General features: G+C 50.2%; 1 protein-coding gene and 1 long non-coding RNA gene across 5 annotated transcripts in view; one reads left to right on the top strand and one right to left on the bottom strand.

Moving 5' to 3' along the window:
• ELFN1 (extracellular leucine rich repeat and fibronectin type III domain containing 1) overlaps positions 1-15,353 on the top strand; it is a 106,476-nt gene that overhangs the window by 79,708 nt on the left and 11,415 nt on the right. The window lies entirely within an intron of this gene.
• Positions 12,669-14,053, bottom strand: LOC142416153 (uncharacterized). Its single transcript, XR_012777643.1, has 3 exons — positions 13,956-14,053; positions 13,660-13,752; positions 12,669-12,732 (listed from the first exon to the last, which is right to left on the bottom strand). It is a non-coding gene; the product is annotated as an uncharacterized LOC142416153 (long non-coding RNA).

Raw genomic sequence — 15,353 nt, 5'->3', positions numbered from 1 at the left:
GAGATTCAGAGAGAGGGAGTTGAAACAAAGTCTTCTGCAGCACAAGCAAATGATTCAACAGGTAAGGGTAAGCCAATGTGGTGGCCAAAAGTCTGACCTGGATGTCCACCTACCTGCCTCTGGCCAGGCTGTTCTCCCCTTCCCTGGGCACCTTCTCCCAGCAGGATGAGGCTGCTCCCTCCCCGGCTTCCTGCACTGCCAGCTCCCGGCTCATGGCGTTGCCATCACGTTCCCCGACACGCCGGCTCCTCGCTGCCTTCCCTGCCTCGGGTCGTTCTTGAATAAAACAATCTTCAATTATTCCTCTCCCTTTTTTCCCCTTTTGTGCAATATATCATTTTTTAATTAAAAAAATGCCTTGTGGAAGTGTAACGGGCTATTAAATGTTTTGGTCCATAATTAACATCAAACCCCTGACTTAAAATCTTTATGGATTGAGTGAGCTCCATTAGCTGCTACATGAATAACGCTGTGCAACTCTCGGAGGCCCACGGGGTTCAAATCACCCCGTTTCCCCTGCAAAGGGGAAAGAAAAAAGAAGGTCCTCGCCGGGGACTCGCTGCTCCTCTCCCCGCAGCCACCACATCGTGGGCCACCCTGGGGTAAGCAAACGGCCCCTGTACCCAGTGCTTCCCCCGGGAAGGATATCAGAGCCCTGTGACAGCCGGGAGTCCCATCACTTTGCGCAGGGGAAGGCAGGATGCGACCCTGGAGGAAAGTTATCTCCCCGCACAAATCGCTCCCTGGTAAATACAGCAGCGGCAGTGCAAGCGGCAGGGTGAAGATAATGCCACGCTATCTCTTGTGGGGATCGGCACGGTGGCGGCAAACCCCAATTGGCAATGACAGGCACAGCTGATGGGGTGCTCTTGCAAGCAGGCAGGAGTGGGCATGAATTATTGGGGACCTGCAGCACATTTCCCACCCTCCTTCCCAGCTCCCAAGGGAAGGACGGGAGCTGGAAGGTTGCCTTATGGTTTTACGCTCATGCCGGCAGGTTGGAGACAAACCCCATGCGTGGAGGAGAAGACAGCAGGGTCCTGTGTGTTGTCCCTGCAGCCCAAACCCAACGGGCACCATGCTTTGGCTTGTGCCAGAGCTGGCCCCAAATTGCTGCCCAGTGCAAGCTGTTCCCCACCTCCAGCCCAGGTTTAGAGTGCCCAAAATGCAGGTTTGGGACTGCCCAACTTCAACGGATCATTGATCATCATTACTGATGCACATCCCAAGCACACACTCGCCGCCTTCTCCGGGGGACTTGGGGGTTGAGGAGCTTTGAATCCCCATGATTCAAATGAAGATTCTCAGCATTTGCTATAATTAATTAATTGCATTTCATACCCCTGGATTACCATCCGGTGTTGGCTCTCGGCAGCAGTGACACATCTGTTGGGGCTGCCGGCAAATTTCAAGCGTTCCCACCCATACTTTAAGGTGGAAATAACATTGGAGCTGAAGTACTGGTCTTTGATACTGATGGATTATGGATGACCAGCTCCTTTTTGAGCTGATGAATGCAGCTGCCACCTTGCCAGTTTATGGTATTATTCCTTCTGGGCATCTCCACTGGCATGTTCATTATGGCCATCAGGCACAAATTGACTCATTTCTGTATTCTTGGCTTTCTGAATGAAGCTGGAGTTAGGAGATACTGGTGTTCTCATTAGGTTTTCACTGTGTACTTAGCTATTAGCCTGCTCTTGCTAAGCAGCTCTGGACTGTCTTTTGGGCTTTGCTTGTACATGAAATGAGCTGTCAGTTCAAAAAGTCTTGGCCGTATTTCATAGCCTGGCTGTCACTCAAATGCCTCATAACAGCAAGGACATCAGAAGCAGACACTCTCCAAGGTATGAGAAGATGGTTGACTTTCAGCACTCTTCTATTTTTCCCTTGAGCCTAACATGAATTTTTCCTTGAAGTAAAGGAATCTTGGTTCACCTAGGACAAGATCCCACTGCAATCCCCAGTGCCACATTGGCATGGCAGCTTGGCCATCCTCCATGACCCATCTTCTCCTTCCAGCTCCAGGTCTTTGATGAGGAGCAGAGCCTGAGGACGAAGGCCAGGCTGTAGTGCTGTGGAGGAGACACTCACCTCCCAAGCAAGAGCTGCTTGGGACAGCACCGCTCTGTGAACACAAACAAGCAAGACGTGCTGCCATCGTGCCCAGAAGCCAGGCTGTGCCACAGGCACAACTAAGGCAATTGCAACGTGGGAAAAGAAAAGCAGAAGCAGGCTTGGTACCACAGGCCATGTTAAAATTAGTCCAAGTCCCGGAGTGCCCCTGTTGTGGTGTGGGAGGGAGCTGCAGCCATCTTCCCCTGGGCAGGGCTTGCCTGTCCCAGAGCATCCTGGGGGGAACCGGAGTGATATTTTAATAAGCTAAGTATTAGTTGCATCCCCAGTCCCCTCCTTGAGTCTGATGCTGGGCAGTGAGGCTGAAAATTAATCGCTTACAGGGTTTTCATTTTTTTCATTATTTCTTCCTTTTTCTTCTTTTTTTTGATTCCCATCTCAGCTTGTATTAAACTTTAAGTCAACAGAATATGGGATACACAGCAGGGAGTCTGCTGGCTCCCTTCTGCTCTCCTCCACTTCACCAGCCCCAGCCCTGCAGGTCAGCAGCAAGGTTTGCTGCACATAGCCAAGAGCCTGTGGAGAAAACAAAGCCGGCAGAGAGTCCAGTTTCTGCTGCTTTGTTTTCAACCCTGCCCGGGAGTGGTATAAACTCAAATAGGCACTGCTTCAATCAAGCTAGCTTCTGCTGAGTCAGCTCCATTTAAAACTTGGCCTTTTCGAAAGACCGCAACTCTCAGAAACCCCGGCCAAGATTTTATGGGTAAATATAAAATGAATTAGGAGGTGGGTTTTAAAATAAAGGATTGCTCTTGGAATCCAGGGGTAATAATAATTTCTCCCGAGAACGCAGAATCTCTCAATCTTTAGCCCAAAGGTGCGTGCTCAGCAGTGCAACACAGGCGCTGCCAAGTGGAAGTGGATCGAGCGGCTCTTGGACACCTTGGTGGATTCCCCCATACTGGCCGCTGGCACACCAGTTGCTGCCCAGCGTGGGCACACCTGGGCTGGAAGGAGCCCTTTTTTTGTTTTGGCTCTCTGGTAGCAACAATCCTCCGAGCTGGTTGAAAAATATCTCAAGGCAAGTCTATTCACTCAGAAACTGGTGATTCAACTCTACCTAATTGTTTGGAGGGGAGAGATTGATTTCATTGATGTTTTCAGCAAGGACGTTATCAAACAGGTTTCATTTGGATGGTGTCACTTCAGCTTGCCCGTGCGGCGTGGCTGGGATGCTCTGCTTTGTTTGTGTTGCAATAGAGCAGCTGAAAGAGGGGGGCGGGGGGGGTGGGGTGGGGGGGCAATCCATTTTGAAGTATTTCTTTCCTGCAAGAAAAATAACCCAAAATGTTGACTTGTGCCCCCAATCTGCCACAAAATCAAATTTTGCTATCTTGGAAGTTCTCACAAGCCGAAGTGTCTGGGATTCATCCAGCCAGCTGTAGTGATTGCTGCAGGATGATCTTGCTTTGGATAATCCAGGCACACCAGACCTCATGTTGAAGGCACCATAGGGACATGGAGAGGTGCAGCCCTTCCCCAGCACATCCCCTCTCCCCATGGAAAGCCTGAGAGATGTTTGCCAACCTGTCCCCAAGCAGTGTTTGTGTGTTCGTAGTGACAGAGCCCCCTCCACCTCCCAGGTAACCCACTGCCATGCTCCACAAGCCTTTTTTGTCCTGGTGTCTAACCTGATTTCTCTTGCTGTAATTTAAGCCGATTATTTCTTGTCCTGTCCACCATGGACATAAAGAACAGATTATTCTTTTCCCCTTGGCAGCATCCTTTTAAGCACTTGAAGACTGTTATCACATCTCTTCTTCCATCATCTCTTTTAGGCTAAATAACCCAGTTCTTTCAATCTTTCTTTGTAGGTCATGTCTTGTAGACCTCTGATCATTCTGTTTCCTCTGCGCTGCCTGCAGCAGCGCCTCCTCCTTTTTGATACGAGCTGCCAATACCAGAATCTACGCTAGCATAGACCTCACCAGCCCTGAACGGATAGGTAAAATGATTTTGTGAGTCTTGTAGGCCATGCTGCAGCTCGTATATCCCAGGGCACTGTCTGCCTCTTGATGTGACACTGATACCTTGTGTCCGGCTCATGACCCACTATAATTCAAAGGCCTTTTTCTGGGGAACTGCTGCTGATTGTTTGTAGGCTTGGTGTTTCCCATGGGGTTTTGAGGTGAAGAGCAAAAGGCAGGAATGAAGTATCCTCAATGAAGGTTGCATTCTCTTGTACTTGTTGGTCTCCTCCAGGTCCTGATTTTGATGTGTTCATGTATTCCAAGTACACTTTTGGTCAGGCTTTTGACTAGGCTGTGTGATACCTGGGTTGGATGCTATTCAGTTCATGCTGATGAGGCTTTATCTATGATCCTTTAAGTTGCTGGCTCCCATTGCCTCATAACTTCTAGTGTTTTATGTCTTTCATGCATGTCCTTTCACGGTCTAAGACATGGTTGTGTTTAACACTGGATAATCAGCATTTTATGCAAAAAAGAGATGAGATTTGTAATTTTTTGCAGCCCACAGGGCACTGAAAAGCAGACCAGAATGGCCTGTCCCCATCCCCCAGGAGCTATGCTTAGAGTGAGCTGGGCATTCTTCCATGACTCAATTTTTTTCCTTAGAAACTGGAGGTTTCTGTTCAGAAGGACTCACTGGTGGAAAGCTGAAGGCTGGTCCCCGGGGCTGAGACCTAAAGGGACTCAATGTGAGGACTCCAGACAGTCCTAGGGGAAGCACTTCACCACCCAGCCATGGAGTGGGTCTCTTGCTCCCAAGGAACATTTAAGTCATTTATGCAATGTGGAAAAGCCACAGCCCCAGAGATGGGGCAGGACCGATGATGATGCTCAATGAGACAAGAGGAGAAGGAGGGGAAGGAAACCCCCATGCTCCAGGTGAGCCTCTGAGCCTGGGCCAGAGTTGACCTGTCAGCAGACCTATCTCATTGCCTGTCCTCCTCCCCTGGGGCTATGCCGGCATCAGCTTTATTCTCCTGCAGGCAGCAGCGCTGGAAATCCCAGTCATGGGAAAGGTCTCGAGGGGAGAGAAATGCAGGTCACTGCTGGGACAGACTCTCCAGGCAAGGGAGCGCACGCAAAGGTACTTGGGTTATGATAGTAATTAATGTGGACGTTGCTGGTAATGGCAGAGCTGGTGCTTCAAGTAAGTGCACGGAGGCAGGAAATGAACCCCATCAATTTTTAAGATGTCAGCTGGTTCATGGGGCAGCTGCAGAGATGGGAATGACTGGACCTTGGTTTGTGAGGCAGCCCCTGCCCGCAGCCAGCAGCTGGATGCAAACACGCTCCTCCTGTGCCATGGGATGGACCTGCCTAAGCTGCCTGCAGGGAGAGGGCCCTGGAAAGCTGGAAATGGTCTCAGTTCAGCGAGTGTGTTAGCAAGACTATGGGTGACAGTGGGATATTCGACCATTCAATCGGAAGGTGCATTTACATGATGATAGTTCAGATGAGGGTCTCTGTGTTGCTGGTTGCAGCTATTCAGTCCATGCTTGCAATGGGTCCCAATTCAGCAAAGCACGTTTGACTACAGGTGATTTGGGCATTTCTCCACCAAACCCTTCTCATGCAGTGCAAGAACCCTTTTTTTTTTTCAATATTTGGGAAACTGCCCTGTTCCCACTGAAAACCAGGAATCGTTTGTCCCCAGTTCCCGCAGAGTCAGGATGGAGACTGTCACAGAGCCGGTGTTTTTATGGACTGGCTGCTCTCTCCCTTCACAGTTCTAATTACATTGTATATTTTGGAAATAAAAATGTCCTTTTTGATGATATCGGTCAGGAAAGCTCTACAGCATTTCCAAGTACAGAGAGGGGGAGAGACAAGTGATCAAAGGCAAGCTTTAACGAGCTATCGGAGGCAAGCCCAAGGTCACTGGGGTCCAAAGGGCCATCGTCACGCTGGCTGGTGATGCTCAGCTGGCTCCCCACTCCCACAAGCTCCCCTGTCCCCATCATTGTAGCTGAGCGTTTGGGTCTGCACACCCTAAACACACACTGATGGAGAGAGACAGTCCCGGCCATGTGGGCACCATGGTTTAAATACACATGATGGGGGGGATGCTTACCTCACTTTACAGATGGGACAGACACATGCCAAGACCAAGGTCCTGCTCCCCACAGGGGTGAAAGCATACAGTTGCTCTCGAAGAGCTGAAAGCACTGCAGGAGTTGTCTGCTGGGAGAAGCATGGTCTCTGCAGCAGGCAGAGATCTAGGGCACTGATGAGTGGAAATCTAGGGCATCAAAGAGCAGAGATCTGGATAATCAAGGAGCAGAGATCTAGGGCACAGAGGAACAGAGATGTAGGTAATCAAGGAGCAGAGATCTAGGGCACGGAGAAGCAGAGGTGCAGGTAATCAAGGAGCAGAGAGCCAGGATGTGGAGAAACAGAGATGTAGGGCGTGGAGGAGCAGGGTTGTGGATTATCAAGGAACCGAGATGTAGGTAATGAAGGAGCAGAGATGGAGGGCATGGAGGAGCAGAGGTCTAGGTAACCAAGGAGTAATGATCTAGGGCATCAAGAAGGGTTGCTCTAAGGCATCGAGGAGTGGAGATCTGGGCCACTGAGAAGTGAGACATGATCTATCTCACAGGGATGCTCCCAGAGCACCGGCATCGCTCCCGGGCTCACAGCCTGATGCTGAGGGTCGTGCAGGAAGGCAGAGATGGGACTGACACTGGCTGCGGGTGCTGGGTGGAGCCATCCCCAACCTTTCACAGCCCAGGGGAGAGGGGGACAAACTTCCACAAGAAACTCCAGGAAGTGTAGGGAGCTCACAGGGTTGTTCAGGACATTAGAGCCTCGACTGGCAGCCACAGGCTCCTCCGAGGGGGAACCACAGAGTTGCTTCAGCTGGCAGGAAGGAGCCTGCCTCCATGTCACCAGCAGCAGTAAACATGATCTGTCTGAAAAATAGAGTCTCACGTTAACAGTTATTGATCTATAACTTTTAACCAATTTCTTTTTTACAATATTGGATTGCGTCCTAATTTTAGCTTTTTATGTTCGGCGCTAGGCAAACTCCACTCCATCAGCAAAAAACAGCCCCCGTGGGCCAATCTGCACCTTCCATTGAGCTGAATGATAGAGGACTGGAACAATATTTTTCGACAGATCAGTTCCTGTTCAGGGTAGCGGTGGCCATTATGCAAATCGAGCTATAAGAAGTTTAAAAGTCTGGAACCATCATATTTCTTTATTTCATTAACATCAATGCGAGCGGGCGAGTTAATACAACAGAGTGATCCCATTCCAGGGCTTACAGAAAACGGCCCCCCCATCATTTAACAAGACTGGTGATTTCTCCTAATGGGTGCTCCCAGCAGCTGTACTGGGGGCACTGAGGCATTTTTCACAGCGTGCAGCTGGGCGAGGGGTGGGTGACAAATGTCTCTGAGCAGATTAGCGCGCAGGAATCCTCTGCCTGAGCTGGCAGATGGCTGGGAGGGCCCTGCTCGTGGCAGCAGGCAGACATCCAGGAGGATGGGGGACAAGTAGGGGATCAATAACAAGGGCCCCATTTCCCGCTGGCTCCTTGGGGATTTTGCTCCCCCCTCAGAGCACCTGTATAAAATTTCTTATGTGGTGTTCTCACCCCTAATTCACTGCATGGGCCAGGAGAAGTTGCTTGGGCAGAGATGCTCTGGTGTGCACAGAGGCGCAAGCATGCTGGATTCGTAGAGCATGAAGAGAGTGGTGTTAATTCCATCTCCTCCTCCTCTGGTGCTGGACATACACGTTTTCCCAGCACAACAGCAATACGAGGAGCTGCGGACTGATATAATACAGGCATGACGTTACAGGGCAGAGAGATTTGTGCTCCAGCACATGCCCTGGTGCCCAGGTGGTGACCACCCCTTCTCCTCCTCCATCATATTAGCATTGTATCAGCACCACCACAAACATATGCCTTCACAGTCACCTCTATCCCCCCATGTATCCCCCACCTTCACCCCACCAAGGCACAGATACATTTGCTAAAACAGCAATGCAGAAAGACACACGCCCTTCCTTGTGGCCCCATTCAGCTGAGGGTATTAGCAGCCAGCTCCTCTCTTTACAAACAGAAAACTAATGCGCAGTGCTATCACCCTGGCAAGAAAATTATGGGGTCCTGGGACTCAGCCCTTGCATTAGTGTCTTAAGGAAGGGAGTGGGTGATACCTGGCCACCCACAAAAGCCAGCCCGCCCTATGTGGTCCAGCAACCCTGTGAGAAGCTGACTCTCTTTCCCATACCATATACCCTCTTCCAGCCATATAACTTAAACGAGAGACACAGACATATGCACGCTCACACATATGCATGCATTTGCATAGATCTGGAAAATAAAGATCACAGCGTGCCATACTAATGGATCCCAGCACTATAATAGCTCCATTATAAATGGCAATGTCTCGGAGCATTACTGCTAAAGACTCTACCTTTTAGCGTTGAAACTTATAATTGATTTTAAAATACACAATCAATCACAGTTAATCAAGGAATCATGAAGAAGCTATCGTACACAAACACACAAAGACAGCATATAAACCACAATTAATGACCACTTAAACAATAGTAGGAATGAAAATAGGATTATTTATTAGTGTTTATGAACAGTAATGGATAAAGTAATGAAGCAGTAGCATGGGGGTGTGTTAGAAGCCAAAGTTTGCGATATTTAACACCAAGTGGCCATAAGTGACTTTTCAGTGAATGGGTCAATGACACAATTTAGAGCAACCTTTCCAAAGGAAGGAGATACCATTTCTCCCTCCTCCAAATGCTACCATCACCCCACAGTCACTGGTGGAGGTGATCTGTCCCAAAGAAAGGTGGGGACCAAGCTGAGAGCAATTCCTGGGTTCTCACTACAAACCCAGCCTCTGTCCTAGGGCCGGGCTGCAAACCTGTCAGGCACAGCCTTGCTCCGTGGCAGGGGAACCTGCAGCACCCTACCAAAAATGCCTCTGGGCTGCCTTTAGCCAAGTGTCCATCCGTAACCTGCCAGGGAGGCTGTCTCTCCTCCCGAGGGCTGTCTCACCATACACCTTGACAGCTCTGGCTTTAATATGAAGGAGAGTGATTAAAATCCAGCCAGGTGCCCTATCCCAGCTTTGGAGAGCCGATTCCTCACGTCTCAGGGTGGCACACAACCTGACAGGCCAGAAAAGAGTGAGCAAAGCAAGGGGGGTTTTAAGCCTGTGCCTGAGCCAAGGGTGGTGAGCTTGGGCAGGGCAAAGGAGGTGAATTCCATGGAGGCAGCTTGGAGGCCCCCAAGATCTGTCCTTGACCACAGCTTCAGGTGGTCTGTCCAGGATTTAGTACAAAAGACTATTTTGCCTAAGCTGGCTTTATTCACACCCACGTAGCAAGAGACTCACAAGCCCAGAGCCGTGCACTACCGAGGCACACACTGGTACAATCCTACCTATGCTGCCTGCAGACCCATTTTGCTCTTTGTTGTGCTGGATCAAGACCTTCCCATGCCTCATTGCAATGCCCGCTGTGCCCAGGGACAGGCAGAGGCACAGTGATGTGGCCTTCAGCCAGCGAGCAGTGGCAGAGCCCTGCTCCCTCCTACAATGCAACAGTTTGCAGCTTTGCAACCAAAGCCATTTAGTTTCTCTAAATGAAATGTTTCTTAAATTAAATAAGCAGCACCCAGGACCCCACTCCTAGCTGCCTGGCACATGGTGCAATGGAGAGACAGTGATGAAGTGACTCCTGATAATGAGGAGGGGAGAGTCCAGAAGAAACCTTGTCCTGTTACACCCTTGCCTTGAAGGCAAGTCTGATCTAACCCCAAAACACCACCAACACATCACCCTAGCTGGTGTCCCTGCAGAAAGTGGGGGAGTGGGTGACTCCCTCTTTCCCTCCTGGGGCAGGAGCATGGAGATATGCTTCTGCACAGACATTTCTGTAGTGAGATGGAGGTTTCGAGCTTGAGCAGGGACAGCTTTTAGCACTGGACTTAAACTCCTATTAGTCATCTCAGATCACAACCTTACTGCACTGTCTAGGCTTGGGGCTGGAGGCCTGAAAAGGAGCTGACGGCAGGTCAGACCCCATAACCGCATCTTCCCTGGGGTTTTGGTGTGGGGCTGAGGATGCTGCAGCCCCTCACTTCCAGCCCTGCCTGCAGCAGCCTCCCTCTCCACAGTGCTCGGGCTCACTCACACAGATCAGCGCCTTCCTCTCCTTCACAGTCTCTTTTATTGCCTTGCAAGTTGGCCCCAGGATGTTTTATCACACCATAGCACATAATACAAATGAAAAACAAAGGGGAAAAGTTTGAATCATTTTTTTAATATATTCATCCCTGTGCAGGGGAACAATGATCCATCTGATTAAATCCGCATGCTAGAGTTTATTAAACCAGGTTGGCCTCTCACTTTCTCTCTCCTTTAGGCAGGGACAAGCTCATTAAAATGAACATGCTCTGCTCCCTCCCTGTTGCAATCCCACTTCACACCATCTCTGTGCTGCTGCTATCTTGTAGGCATCGCCAGGAGCTGATGATTAGGGCTCTGCAATTCAGTTTTCTCTGGCAGGAGCACAGCAGCTGAGCCTTGGTGTGGCTTTTTTGGAAAAGGGTAGGAGATGCCTTCAGCCTACCACTGCCTCATGGCTGCCGTGAACATGCAGCCAAGAGGATTTAAGAAAAGGCCCCTTAAAATTGAGAGGGAGCTGGGAGGGCAGAGACTGACCACCTCACTCTATCCCTGCCCCAGCACCTGATGTGTCATTTACCTCCCCAGGAGCTCAGTTTCTCATCTGTGAAATGGGTTTGATAGTCACTGCTTCCCCATTAGGATAATTAATAGCTATAAAGCACTTTGGATCCTGCACTAAGAATAAACCCATCGGTAATGCCAAGGTGACGGATGGGCATCTAAGACAGTCTCTCTCCCCTGGGACCAGGTCCCTGTGCAGGCTCCCCAAATCTGCCAGCAGCTGCCCACCCTGCAGTCCCCCGCTCTCCTTGGGCTACCCCAGGAGGGTCCCCAGCCCACCCAGCCACCCTCGCTGGGGAGGCATTTCCAGCAGGCCAACATTTGCTGCAGCAACTCTTCCTCCTCAGCAGCCCTTCAGATGCAACCTAAGTCTGTTACACCCTGGCAATAACTGTGGCTTAGGCCATATAATCCCTCCTTTACTTGACTTTGGGCTATTTTGAGCAGGAGATTAAAGGAGATTATCTACATCACCTGAGACATTGCACTTTCTATCTCTACCCGCTTCCCTCCATCCCCAGGGCTCACCCAGTCCCAGGCAACAAAAACCCTCCCTCCTTCCCCTGTCCTCTGCCACGCTCTTGTCTTGGGGCAGCTGCCTGGCCTCAGGGCGCTGCCATGTGGGGGTCCATTATCAGCCTCATTTCCTGGACCCAGCTTCTCACCTGCACACCCATGTATCCTGCATGGGTGTGCATCCTGAGCCGAGTCCGGAGATGCTCCCCAGCAGGGGAAGGAGAAAGGAGGGCATGCCAGCACACTGTAGCACTAATTGGGATTAGCTGTTCAGGGGGCTTCTCCTTGAGAAGGAGGTGGTGGCAGAGAGAATAAAGAAAGTCCCCCTTTGGGTACTAGGAGCTTGCGGCAGGGACTTGTGAGTTCAGCAGCAGCCACTTGTGTCCACAGCCAGAGGATGGAGAAAGATTGCCTGTTCAGAGCATCCCACACTATAGAAAAAAATCACAACAACATGGGAAAAGCACTGAAAAATGTCTACGTTTCATGCCCAAGGAGGAATCCCCATCACCTGGCAGCACCCAGCCACAGGTGTTGTCCAGACAGGGCAGGGAGCTCCTTCCCATGTTCTGGGGACCTCATGCTGCTCTCCAGCTCGCTTCAGCTTGGATTTAGCAAAGCACTTAAGTGCTCATTTGAATTCCTCCCAAATCCTTGCTGAAATCAGCAGCTTTGCTGAAAATGATCAAGGTCTAAACAGGCAGAGCTCCTAGCAGTGACCAGGAAAGTTAATTCTCCTCCCTATCCGAGGGAGAGATGCTCAGACATCCCAGGGGTGGGGAGCAGCTATCGAGAAGCTATAGTTCCCCTGGAAAGCAAACAGCTACACGTGGTGTTCCACCAGCACACGTGTGACCTGTGCACACGTTCACGGGAAGCTCACACCTTTCATGGGCTGTTTTTCCTCATTTCAGACTACACCAGGCTAGAATCCATCTGCCACCCTGGAAATTAATAGCAATCATTAAACAAAAAGAGCTGGCAAAAAGAAGCCTGAGGTGAAAAGCAGCTATTTCTGCCAGAAAAAAAATTAAAACTATTTAGACATACAGAAAGTCATTTATTACTGTGAAGTCCTCCCTCCACCTGGGGTTTAAATCTCATTACAGTTTGTCCAAAACAGATGTTACCCTTTTAGCAGTAGATTATTAACGATAAACTCCATTCCTCCAGAGAGGGTGGGTGTTCTGGGTTCACTTGCTTTTTCAACTTGGGTAACCTCCACATGAAATGTTTATGAAAAGGACAGGCAATCCAAATCCTGGCATAGCTCCCTGCTTCTATTGTCTTGGACTTCAGAGTTTTTCCTTCCACTCTCCACATCTTTTGGAGGTCTCTAGATGAGCAGGGAAATACAGCAGCCCCGAGGGTGGCCACAGACCCTGCTGAGGAGCAGATATGATGTTGAGGAAGGGCTTTCGTGTGCCACAAGCCCATGCTAACACACCAATAGCTCCTACTGCTGCTTTTCCCCCAGCAGTTTGGCATTAAGTACATGTCAGACAAACAGTTTCTCTTGGATGGAGCCTGGCACGTACATGACCCATTTCTCCAACCTTCTCTGTTTCCACCCACACATTTTTGGGTAGAAGGTCATTTGGTTGGGTTTTAGGCTTGCTGACACCATAGAGGAGAACAAATGGTCCCTCACACCTGTGGCTGAGCATCCTCTATGGGCAATGATGGGCTTTGCTTTCTCCCACAAGTGCACAGGCATGCTTCAGTGGGAAATCAGCTGGCCTTGAGAGGGCCACTAGCACAGAGTTTAACCAGCCAAGCCCACAGTAGAGCCATATCTTTGTCCTGTTTAGATTTGACATGATAAAGATACCTGCTCAGGAATCTAGGAGCCATCTTAACCATGCTGTAAACACAATCAAATGAGACATTAATATCAGCTCCACAAGACAACGGCCATCTGGCTGCCCAGCCATCTCCCTGACCATTTCAGGTAGGAGGAAGCACATCCCCAGAGACCCTACTAAATAGATGTTCTCACGATGCCTCTTGGAGCATGCCTGGGAAGCAGCAAGTACTCAGCTATGTTGGGACTGTCAATGGTGAGGCCAGTACCAGCACCTCAGGGCTCCCTCAGAAAACACTTCTTGCTATCTGTACAATTTTTTCCGCACCCCAAGGGAAGCAGCAAGAGCTCTGCTGCTGGCCATGTATGTCTGTGAGAGCTCGTTGCTGAAGGAGTCAGTCCCTCAGCACGGCACATCCCAGGCTTTCAGGCTTCATGGCACAACCAAACCCTTCACGGAGCCCTGAGGGACCCAAGGGGAGGCCCAAGTAAGCAGTGTACTCACCTCCCTACAGGTGCGGGGTATCCTTGGGATGAGTCCGTTGCATGTCCATTCATGTTGCATCAAAGGCATGGCAGAGTAACTGCAGGGGCTGTGCTGGTGGGAAGAAAAGGCTGTAAGTTCATGGCTGAAATTAAGCTGTTAAACAGCAGAGGTGAATAAACACCCTACAGCCATCTTATGGGCTCTGCCTGAGGGTACAGTCACTGCTATCTCACATCCCTCCACAACCTCATGTGCTAATCTGCATCAACCCTTCCTCCTCTCACGCCCATCCCAGACCCAGCTCGAGCACAGACCTGCAACATCCAGGACCACAAAGCCACCACCACCAGGCTGGGACCACTGTCCCACATCCCTCAGCTCCAGCTCCTCCTCGCACTGCAGGGACCTGGTGGGTGCGGTGGGGCTGAACACCCTCCCTTCATGGGGGCCAACAAACCAAGGTGCTTGTGGCATGGATATTTGTTTGTAGCACAGGTATTTGACCCATGAGGAACATCCTGTAAAATTTTAGCAGGAAGGGTGAGTGCATATTTTGCTGCTGAAACAACAGACCCACAGCCTGTTAAAGTGTTCCTCTAGAAACACAGCATCTGTTTGGGTTAAGAGGTCAGGACATAGGCAGGGCTCAAAATGTTGCAGAGGACCTGTCTTGACCTAGGGAGGAGAGGGTCCCTCCTCCAAGAGCTGACAAACCTGAGCTCCTCCAGCAGAGCCACGTGCAGGAGCAGGGCCGTGCTGTGCATGGAGGTGGTCATGCGTGGTTTCCTCTGCAATGCTGTTATCCTGAATAAACATTAGATTGGTTTTGGAGAGCTGCCCAGATGGTCATTAACCTTCTCCCAGCCCATGACAGGAAGCCAGCCTGCAGCACTGAGCTAAAATTAGGCCTGTAGGGCACTGGGGCTTGCCAGATATTGCTATATCTGGGCAGAAACCCCCTTCAAAAAGTGGACAGCCAGAGGGTTCAGCCTTAAGCTGGGCTCCTCGGCTCCAGAGAACAAGAGCTAGATCATTAAAATCACAAAATAATTTAGGTTGGAAGAGACATCTGGAAGTCTTCTCCAACCAGAGAAGCAGGACCAACTTCAGAGGTGAACAAGTCAGTAAGAGGTTAGCAGAGCTGTTTGCCTACAGCACAGCCATAGTGATTCCTGTGTGCAGGACACTTGCTGATGAAAAGGTAAATTCCGTTTTGCCTACCCAGAGATCACAGCAGACCATTACCATGAAGTCCTACGTGTGCTGTATATTTTCTTGTCCATTTGCCAACACTCAGCAGTACAGTCCACCTAGAAACTGCGACTGAGGTGGGCACTGGCCAGAGACCCACACGTCCTGGCTTGAGACCCCTTCACAGGGGAAGAGTGGGACAGAGAGGGAAGACTCCTTTTGAAAATACGACCATAAAAAAAAATTAGAGCAAACAAGCCACTTGCGCCTCAAAGTAATTTCTAACAAAGCTAACCATTTCATGGATCTACCACCAGATTTCATCCTGTATAAAAGTGGATTTTCCTGTCTGGGATGCAAAGGGTTATGTGGGCCTCCTGCAAAAATAATGAATGAAAGCAGTAAAACCCTCTTCCAAATAGCAGCAAAGATCTGAGCGAGGATGACAATGCAGCGGAGGCAAGGCACAGTTCGGATCGTCAGTGCTGAGGAACACCAGCGGTTTCGCTTCCCAGCACGGG

Source organism: Mycteria americana, chromosome 12 (genome assembly GCF_035582795.1).
Source record: "Mycteria americana isolate JAX WOST 10 ecotype Jacksonville Zoo and Gardens chromosome 12, USCA_MyAme_1.0, whole genome shotgun sequence".
Classification (NCBI taxonomy): Eukaryota; Metazoa; Chordata; class Aves; order Ciconiiformes; family Ciconiidae; genus Mycteria; species Mycteria americana.
The sequence above is the reverse complement of the archived record's forward strand: the minus strand, read 5'-3'. Positions and strand labels throughout refer to the sequence as shown.